Here is a 7,071-nt window from a genome sequence, read left to right as displayed (position 1 = left end):
CCCTGCAAAAGTCCTAATCCGATGAAGGCATTAATACACATTGCCCCAATCAATCAACAGTACTGACTGCACGTTTACTGTGTTCACAGCACTGTACTAAGCATTTGTGAGAATACAAAATAATTAGTATCCATTAATCTCCATTCTCCATTCACAAACTGAGCTTCAGGTAGCCATAAAGAGCCTCACCACCCAAATCTGCACCTGACCCCGTCATCCTGCCGCCTCCCCACCCCCCTCGCTGATTTCCATTCGCAGGTAACGGAAGCCTCAGTTTGGGGCTCGGTGAGACCTTTTCAGCCATTGGTTATCGAGAGCAAAATTACATGGAGAAACGTTAAACGCTGGGAAACGAAAGCTATTTAAAGTTCAGTCAAACAACAAGCAGTTAGAGAGAGGCGTTTCTGTGATTGGGCGAGCCACCCCCTAACCCTGGGAGCAGGCTTCTCAGAGCGAGACACATGCTCTTCTACTCAGCAGCTGCGTCCTAAACAGCAACACACCAGGCTGACGTCAGAAGTATGAAAGACTCACTCTCAATGCAGGGAAAGGCCCTCAGATTAAATGTTTCCTTCAATGAACAGAAACGAAGCCGACACCTCCACCTTCCGTGGCTTCCAATTTACACAGTCTATCCCCCAAAGCACAATGCAGGCTTAACAACCTCCCTGGGAGGTTACAAGATAGGAGACAAGAAATACCTTCCCCATTTTACAAGTGAGTTGAAAGAGGGGCTGAAATCAGTCACTCACCCAAGGATGAAATCAGTCACTCACAGCAAATTAGAGGCAAAAATGGAATCCTGATCACTTTTTTCACCTAGAAACCAGACTAGGCTATCTCCTTTGAATAAGCACCACTTTAACTTCTTTACCTAAAACAATTCAGAATATACGTGGTCAGGCTTTGGTTTCTTTTTTAAAGCAACCTGTTGTAAGGAACATTCATTTAATGTACAAAATCCATTCCATTTCATTAATCCAAGGCAACTTTATTCTTAAGCAGGGAACATGTCTACCAACTGCTATTCTGTACTCTCTCGAGCTTGGTAGAGTGCTTTGCACACAGTAAGCGCTCCTTCCCCTCCCCACAGCACTTGTATATATTTGTACAGATTTATTACTCTATTTATTTTACTTATACATATTTACTATTCTATTTATTTTGTTTATAGCTATAATTCCATTTGTTCTGACCATTTTGACACCTGTCTATGTTTTGTTTTGTTGTCTGTCTCCCCCTTCTAGAGTGTGAGCCCACTGTTGGGTAGGAACCGTCTCTATATATTGCCGACTTGTACTTCCCAAGTGCTTAATACAGTGCCCTGCACACAGTAAGCGCTCAATAAATACAATTGAATGAATGAATGAATACAATCGATTGATTAATCACCTGAAGGAAATGGATTTTCTTTGATTTTAAAAATGACCGAATCAAAGTTTGCTGGAATCAGCAAGTAAACACGCCCCATCTCTAGGCTTATCTTTTTGTAAAACTACGTAACTGAAGAGTAGAGCTGTAGTGCCATAACAGGGACTTCTTGTCTCTTCTCAGGAGACCTAATCTCTTCCTCTCGTCCTCCCTCCCCTGTTCTCTCCTTCCACCGCTTTCATCTAAGATAGGTCTCACCTAAACCACCTGCATTCTTATACTAAAACAAGGCAAAAAATGGGACAGTCATTAAGTAGATTGTCAAACCTATGATCTTGTGTTCTGTCTGGGACTCAGTTTTCCATTCATTTCTGTTTCGTTCAGGGACACTCATGTCCAGTGGCCTAAAGAAGAAGGAAGATAATAATAACAACAATAGCTGTGGTGTTTGTTAAGCGCTTTCAATGTGCCCATCACTGTACTAAGCGCTGAAGCAGATGCAACATAATCCGGTTGGACTCACTTCCTGTCCTTCACGGGGCTCACAGACTAAAGGGTAGGGAGAATGGGTACTGAATCACCATTTTACAGACGAGAACACTGAGTCAAGCAAAGTTAAGTGACTTGTCCAAGGTCACACAGCAGGCAAGTGACAGCGCCTCTGAATCCTAGGCTCGTGCTCTTTCCACTAGGCTACCAGTAATGAGGCCTGGGCATTGGTCAATACAAAAACTAGCTGCCTCTCCCCTTCCCTAAGGCAACAGATACCTGGCACTGTTGTCCTTAATTCTGGCTCTATCAGTGACTGCATGACAGAGGAAAACCCAGCTGCCATTTCTATGCTTGTGCAACTACAAGAGGAATAAATGACCTAAGTAACTGTATGGCTCTTTAACAGAGCCTTAGGAATATTAATGGCTGGGTGCTCAGTCTATTAAATGGGCCTTTCTACCTAGTAGACTGTAGTCCCTCCAGACCGTAGCTCAGTATGGGCAGGGAATGTGTCTGTTATATTGTTGTACAGTACTCTCCCAAGCGCTTAGTACAGTACAGTTAAGTGCTCGATACATACAACTGACCGGCTACTAGAGAGAAGAGCAGTGAAATACTTGAACCCTTGGCTGCTCTCCGAGGTGCTACGGTAGTAGGGTAGTGTATTTCTGCAGGTGGAGAATTGATTAGGGCAATGGTCCCCATCAAATGACAGGGGGAAGCTAGAACGACGAGGGCAGCTGGTTTGGCGCTGCCAGTTGGAAAGCTGGCCCAGGGTAGCTCGGAGGATATGTATACATGTTTGTACATATTTATTACTCTATTTATTTATTTATTTATTTTACTTGTACATAGCTATTCTATTTATTTTACTTTGTTGGTATGTTTGGTTTTGTTCTCTGTCTCCCCCTTTTAGACTGTGAGCCCACTGTTGGGTGGGGACTGTCTCTATATGCTGCCAACTTGTACTTCCCAAGCGCTTAGTACAGTGCTCTGCACACAGTAAGCGCTCAATAAATATGATTGATAAGGATGAACTAAGACTGCTGGGAGATCTGACCTTGGAGGATCCCACCGGCTTTTCCCCCTGTTTCTCAGAAGACCTCCTCAGAAGTTTCCCGGGGCCAGCCCTCTTGGGCAGGTCAGATGCGGAGTGGTTAAAAACCGCTAAGATGAACAACATCCTTAAGGCGTTAATAGAGAGGACTGAGACTGTTCTGTTCTTGACCTAGAGCCAGTGACTGACTCAGAGGGAACAGTTAAAAAGCTTGTTGCTCTTCAATGCACAGCTCTCATCAGCTCTTACAATGAAATTAAGTCAGTCCCTTCACACCAGACGGCTCCAGCCTCAAACGGTCTGACTGCCGGGTTCCGCCTCTCAAGGGAGAAGCCCGGCCTTGCCTCCAGACAAGCTTTGCTCCTGATGTTCCACTTTCATTTTAAGAGAGGATTGATTAAGGCGTTTGTTAAGCACTTACTACGTGTCAAACACTTCTAAGCACTGGAGAAGGTACAAGTTAATTAAGTCGGACAGAGATCCTGTCCTGCATCGGGTTCACGGTCTAGGTAGGAGGGAGGACAGGTATCCCTGTTTTACAATTATGGAAACTGAGGCAGAGAAGTCAAGTGACTTGCCCAAGTTCACAGAGCAGACACTTGACAGAGCTGATATTAGAACCCAGGTCTCTCCACTAGGCCATGCAGCTCAATTTTTCTTTCTAAGAAATTCCTGCAATGGACAGCCACTAATTCTAGGAGTTCCTTAACCTGCTGCCATGATCCAACTGCTCACTGGGCAAGGAGATGGCTTCCTTCAACTGAGATTATAATGGCTCCTTGCCACCGCCTTGGTATTCCGCCCGGGCCCTTGTCCCATCTGTTTCCTTTCTGAAGAAACCACCCCCTCCAGCTCAGCTTGCAGGCCCCCTTTGGGGAGCAGGTGGCTGCACCGGTCCCCTCTCTCCCAGAACCTGATAGGATTTCAACTGGGACAATCTAATTTCAGCAGGCACTCGAGTTGGAGAGTGAGAACTTGGAGTCCTGGAGGGCAGCTGTGTTAAAAAATCTACCTTCCTGGCAATTCACGAATTATTAGCCTCACTCAGCCTCGTGGGGCCTTCTGGGTTCAGGGCTGTAAACAGCAGGTTTCCGAGCAGTAGAAATTTCCAGTTGCTGAAGAGGGGAAAAAACAGGAAGAAGAAAATGGGCCCTGAAAGAATGTGTTTACCTTGGTCACACATCATAATCATTTTTACCATTACATGAGTCCTCAGGTGTTGCTGTACAACAGAAACTCTATTCCCAAGGAGGCATAAGGACTGGATTAATATTACTTTCCCTAAACACCAGGTCAATTTGACTAGGTCCATCCAAGGGGAAATGACACCAGCTTTAATCTAAGGAATTTGGAAAGGAGTTAAATTCCCTCTCTACCAAACAATCAGAGTGAGATCATACTGAGCGGACCTGACACATTTGCTCGCGTCGCCCCAAGGCAAGCGTACAATGGGACCTATAAGTGAATTCTGGATCCGTTGCTCCAATGTTAGCTCCACATTTCTACAGAAATGTGCCAACCAGAGATTACTCTGAAAAAAAAAAATGAAAGTAGCTGGGGAATTCTTCTACTCTAAAGATGCTTCCAAAAGACCAGTGGGATTAAACCCAGTGGAAATTCTGAGGTAAAAGATTTCTGCTGGCCATAAAGTTTATTCAGTGTTTTAAGAGAACCATATCCAACCTGTCACAATTTTTGCCCTTCTGTTTCTTCCTCAGTGCTGCGGGGAAAACGTGGAGGCAACAGAATCCTCCCCTAAAACACTGGAAGCCTTTGGCCACACCTGGGAAAACCGTGGCCTAGACAAGACTGGTTGAGTTTCCCAACAAGTCTGCTTTAATTTTCCCTAAAGTCTCTTACCCCAACCAGGCTGGAAAGGAAAGAGAAAGACGAACCAGTCGGCAAATTTAGTTACCAATTTTCAGGAGAAATGCTTGTTTCAGGTGCTGGCAGGGCTCTTTCTCTTTTTGGGTCCAAACCGGATTTGAATTTCAAGCCTCTGACAGCAGTGCCAAGAAGAGCAGGGACTGGGAGATGTTTCTATTCACTCATTTTGATTTCACTGTAAATTCTTTGGAGGCTCCGGCTGCTCAGCCCAGCCCTAAATTTTTCCATTCTGATTCCAATTCAGGAAAATGGTGGCATCCCCGAGAGACCTACTCCTCGACATCAGGCAGCCTGCCTGGAAGTCAGATGCCACCGACTCGAGGGACAAGTCGGGTTGGGGGGCGAGGGGAAAGATTCAGGTTGATGGCCAGAGATAACGCAGCTTGGTGGGATGAACAGGGAGGAGGAACTTGGGCTATTTTACCGTTCACCCACCCTCTGCCTAAACTTCCTGTATTATTGTTACTGTTATTTCATGCTTTTGAACCACCTGCCCTGAAATTTGATCTTACCCTGCAGTAACTAGATCAACTACCTAGCCCAGCATGGAACTTAGATTTCTCCTGGCTTGGCTTCGTAACGTGGAGCATGAGAGAACAGAATGTAAGATCATTCTCAGCAGGTGATTTTTCAGAGTGAGACCAGCCCAGAAGAGGACTTCAAGAGGCCCAAGTCCAACAACTTCATTCTTTCATCCAGTAAGGCAGGGGCCGTTGAAGCTGGAAGTCCACATGCCAGAATTCCTTCTTTGTCTGTCTGGGCTTGTCCCTTCACTCTGCCCTCCAACGGTCCCAAAGCTGGCTCATAATCCCACCTCTGATACAGGCAAGCCTGCAAGTCATTTCATCTTCTGACAATATCTTGTCACGCACTAATGAGGCCTTCTTGGAAGGAAAAGAGGTCCTTGGAGAAACGTTCTGGAAAGCATCTGATGATAACAGGAACGGCTAAAAGTCCTGAAGAGTGGAAAAACCTGATCTGCCTAGACAGGCTTCCTGTACCGCCCACTCTGCTTCTGCCTCTAGAAGCAGAGTGATCATCTGGCCTATATGATAAATGGAGAACCCGCTATTTGCTGTAAGAATTGTTGGTAATGAGAACTCAATTACCCAAGGAGGAGGCTACCTTTCCACCCAAAGGCTAGGAGCTGATTTTCTTCCATGGCCGAGAACAGTGCTAACAAATATGACCAAAAGGCAAAGAAGTCAGTGGACCTGGTGGTTAAGTGGATAGAGTTGGATAAGAGACAGGATATGAAGATTATAGCCCTACCCTCATCATTTACTAGGTCACCTTCAGAAAGTTACTTATTCTCTCCATTTCAGTTTCCCATTGTCAAAGGACGACTAATTCTTTTCAAAATCTGTACTGGTGTCAAAAGTATCAAGTGTCTACTGTGTGCAGAGCATTCTACTAGGCACTTGGAAAACATACAAACACACCCTCAAGGAGCTTGCACTCTAATGGAGGAGACAAACTGATGAACGTGGAGTTAGTAGGGAGAGGATAAATACAGGGACAAGTGTCAGGAGCACAGGCTTGGGAGTCAGAGGATGTGGGTTTTAATCCTGGCTCCGCCATTTGTCTGCTGTATGACCTTGGGCAAGTCACTTAACTCCTTTGTACCTCAGTTACCTCATCTGCAAAATGGGGATTAAGACTGTGAGCCCCATGTGGGACAGGGACTGTGTCCAACCTGATTACCTTGTATCTACCCCAGGGCTTAGAACAGTGCTTGGCACATAGTAAGTGCTTAACAAATACCATGATCATCATTATTATTTTTGTTAGAACAAATTAATGAGGGCTTAAGTGGATGGTGTACTTCAATAGCCTGGATGGCACAAGTTGGGGGTTTGGGTGGTGGGAGACAGAAAAAGGAAGCTATCAGGAGTGCCTCCCGGTAAAGGTGCCCCTAAGAGGACTATGGAACTTGGGGATTATGGGACATGGTTAAGCAAAGCTCAAGGAGCAGTGAAGATGAACTAAGAGTGCTTTCTGCTAATTGAGAGGTTCTTTCTTTTTTTCTCGTTCTCTCTCTCTCTCACACACACACACACACACGTATATCCCATCTACTGGAGCAAGACATAGAATACACCTATGTATTCTCTCCCCCTCGTCCCCCTCTCCATCCCCCCCTTCTTACCTCATTCCCTTCCCCACAGCACCTGTATATATGTATATATGTTTGTACATATTTATTACTCTATTTATTTATTTATTTATATTACTTGTACATATCTATTGTATTTATTTTATGT

The sequence above is a fragment of the Tachyglossus aculeatus genome, chromosome 10 (genome assembly GCF_015852505.1).
Source record: "Tachyglossus aculeatus isolate mTacAcu1 chromosome 10, mTacAcu1.pri, whole genome shotgun sequence".
Taxonomy (NCBI): Eukaryota; Metazoa; Chordata; class Mammalia; order Monotremata; family Tachyglossidae; genus Tachyglossus; species Tachyglossus aculeatus.
This window is presented reverse-complemented; position numbering follows the sequence as displayed.